We start from the raw sequence: 3,713 nt of genomic DNA on the forward strand, positions 1-3,713 counted from the left end.
ATTTTTACTGAAATCACTTGTCCCTCTCATAGAGTATTAACCAGTCAGATATAAGTAACACGAAGCACTGTTTATCTTGCCCACATACCTGTATCTCGAATTCATAAACATAACTTATAAGCGTAATATAAACTTTCTTTGTGCATGTCTCTGTGTAACCTTAGAGGTTTTAGACATATTTCTGTGATTTCAGCATACTGAATGAGAAGAAACTGTAGCAACTTCATAACTTTTGGCTTCTGAATTCATCTGTCAGAATCCCTTAATCTTCTCAAGATTTGAAGGGATTGCTTTCTCTCATTAGTTTGGATTCAAAGAGGGCAAACAACTGTGGAAACAGTGATTTATGGGGCCTTTGAAGTATATGAGAATTTCTAGTAATTACTGATAGCTAAGTTGATACAACAGTTAAGCCTGTGCCACAAGTCTATGGCTCCTAGAGCTATCCAGCCTCTGGTTTGCTTGGTTGGTAACCTGTACAATACTTCCCGGGTCCTCTTCTCACCTTGTAGGAAACTTCAGAAAAGGTTTGTACTTATCAGTACTCACTTTTTCTCTAAGTTGCAGGAATCAAACAACCTCCCAATCCTTTAGCAGGCCACAGAAACTGTGGCAATGCTTCACTAATTCAACAAAGCCTAATTAAACAAATGTTTATCATGGATTCCTATAAATAACATTTTAGTTCTCTCACTATTAAAAGCAAACTGATAAGATTTCATTTGAAGTGTGGAGAGGGAGAAGGAGAATGGGTTTTAAATAATTCTGTGTCTGGATAGACAGAGTACAGTTTTGAACTTTAAGTCTAAAATGAGTTTAGTTCCAATTGTATTAGACATATGAAACTAAATTACTGATTTTTTTTTTTAATGATTTATGGTGACTTATAGACCTTGAAATGTTTTTCAGACATTATTTTATTAACTTTAAAAAAAAAGAAGACAATTTTGTTTTATCTTGCCTGTAAAATATATTTATAAGCAGAGAAGTTAAGGAACTTACTTAGTATGCAATTACTAATCAGGTATACTGCTTCTATTACTGACATTTAAAAAGCAAACTATTCAGGGCCAGCCCGGTGGTGCACTGCTGCAGTGCGCCGCTTGGGAGCGCAGCGGCGCTCCCACCGAGGGTTCGGATCCCACATACAGACCGGTTCCCGCTCACTGGCTGAGCGAGGTGCGGGCGCAACACCGAGGGTCGCAATCCCGTTGCCAGTCCCGGTCCGGTACGGGCGCGACACGGAGGGTTGCGATCCGTTGCCGGACACGAAAAAAGACCAAAAAAAAAAAAAAAAAAGGATAAAAAGTAAACTATTCTGCCTCAATTAGCAATGCTGTCACACAAGCTTCAGCTGTGAGGTATTTATTTCATTAGATCATCTCCCTATATGCTAGGCAGCAAAATAAGGGGAGACCAATAAATATTCCTAAAATCACAGGAAAAGTCCTTTGCATTGGAATAGATAAGGAGCCGTGAGGGGATTGATTCTCCTCCCCTTAAATCTTTGTCTACAGAGAAATACAATACAAGCCAGAAGTAAGACTGCATGATAATAATAGTTCTCTTAGCTCTAACAACTTCCTGAAAACTAGAAAATGGTAATTCAGTAAATCAGACTTAAAAGGAAATAAAACCATACGTGGTATCTTACAAGAAGAAAATAAAGTTTAAAACCAAATCTATATTGTCTATATTCCACTGTAGTTATATGTATGAATCATTATCTTTTACTTATATCAAGTATATTGGGCTCTGATATTTAACTTTCACAATTTTTTCCTATTACAAAAATTGATATCTCTGAATTTTTTTTTTATATTTGTAGGACCAAACCATAATCAAAATTGCTAATCCACAGACTAGTCATCTGAGAGAAATTTTCAAATAAGAATCACATGCTTCCTCAAAATACAGACTTAATACCTGTCAGTAAATGTCTGTGTTCAAATCCTATCACATCCTATTTCTCCTATGATGACTATTCACGACATTACTCCTCAATATTACTGCAGATAAGCCAGAAAAACTATGTTGCCTTTGATGTCTTTGTTTATATAGAAAACTAGTCCTGGTCTTCATTTTTCTTGATGCTACTATCATAAACTAAAGGAAAAGGGTAAATAAAAGTTGTAAGACTGCCATTTGGGCAGATGAGAATTGGTAGCCATATTTCCTCACTATGTTATAACCATACTCATAGGATCACATTCTTTAAACACTGGATCAATTATCAGGGCAATTTATCTCTCCTGTAAATAAACTAGTAAGTTGCATTTATGCAGATGCAATAGGTTGTACCTAGTGCTAAACAATGTCACTTTTACGTATCACAGAACTATATGAATATTATTTATGAGATCCCTTTTGATAAAAAGACAATGTTTTACATTCTGAAGAAGTCTATAAAGAAATGGTAATAATGGATCTCAAAAGTCTCAGATAAAAAACATACCCTAAAGCATGCTGGCATTGAAAAAACCCATTTAGCTGGGATATTTAATCTGGGAGTTAATGTAAGTTCTTTAAATATCTCCTCTAATTATATAACACTAAATGCATTAGTATCATATTTTACTCAGGATGTGTTAAGCTGGAAAATACACATCACATAACAGTCTAAAAATTAAATTTTTAACATGAAAATAACCTGGGTTTCCACAAAAATTAATTTGAATATATTCTGTTAACTTCCACTTTTGTTAGAATTTTACTTCAGATCAGAATTATCAAAATGATCAAGATTAGATACTATTTAACTTACCTCATAAGAACTTGGAAGTTTTAGTTTTAAACTTAGAAATTTTTTGATAGTTCCCACAGTTACACGTGTAGAACATCGAATGAATTTCTTCATTAAACCCTAAAGGAAATAAAGATTACTAATTAAAATATCCTACTGAAATAGGAGGTGCTCAGTTACCCTGGGTTCAGGTTTTAGGACATGCCTCTGGGTTTCCAGCCACTCCCCTAGAGGAAAGTTACTGTTGCCAGTTAGAACTATTTTAAGCACCAACAGGGGAAAATGAGACCACAAGGGGTTGGCGTATGCAAATCCAGTGGCTAGGAATGTTCAATAGAGAAGGGTTATATAACCCTGTTGGCTGAATGACCTTCCACTAGAGATCCTAAAGAGCACAGAAGATTCTTGAAGATGTCTGCTGCATGTGACAGGATTTGAACAATGAACATCATGCAAGAAGAGACCAACTAAGCATGTGCAAGACTAATGTTACACAAGGGGGACCACCCCCTTAATTGAATATTCATTAGATGGCAAAACTATAAAAGCAGGAGGTGACGCTGTTGCTCATTCGCCTGATGCCAGCCCCCACTCTGCCTGTGGAGTGTGTATTTCTTTTTGTATCAAACTTACTTTCAGCAAGCGCTGCTCATTCTCTTAAGCCAGCCTGCATTCTGTACTGAGCTTTAACTTCTTGCTTTTGTGTTAAACTTGGTGTGGGCCCTGCTCAGTCTCTGGAGCTATGATGCACTCTGTCTGTGGAACATGTATTTCTTAGCTGTTATATTAAATTTGCTCTCACTTTTTACCGTGACTCTGCCCTTGAATTCTTTCCTGTGGTGTAGTTAAGAACCTGGTAAGAGAATGGGGTAGTCAAGGCCAACTCTTGGGTCCCCAGACCCTACCTCTTGACATCACTACTTTGCTTTTAAGGAAACCATAGGTACCATTTCCACTATAATTCTGAGTA

General features: G+C 36.5%; 1 long non-coding RNA gene across 1 annotated transcript in view; it reads right to left on the reverse strand.

Moving 5' to 3' along the window:
* Window positions 1-2,865, reverse strand: part of LOC103609380 — a 29,852-nt gene extending 26,987 nt beyond the window's left edge. The window contains exon 1 of the long non-coding RNA XR_552135.1: window positions 2,765-2,865. This is a non-coding gene — a long non-coding RNA (uncharacterized LOC103609380). The remainder of the gene's footprint in view (window positions 1-2,764) is intronic.
* Window positions 2,866-3,713: the final 848 nt, after the last annotated feature.

Source organism: Galeopterus variegatus, unplaced genomic scaffold (assembly GCF_000696425.1).
Source record: "Galeopterus variegatus unplaced genomic scaffold, G_variegatus-3.0.2 Scaffold9546, whole genome shotgun sequence".
Lineage (NCBI taxonomy): Eukaryota > Metazoa > Chordata > Mammalia > Dermoptera > Cynocephalidae > Galeopterus > Galeopterus variegatus.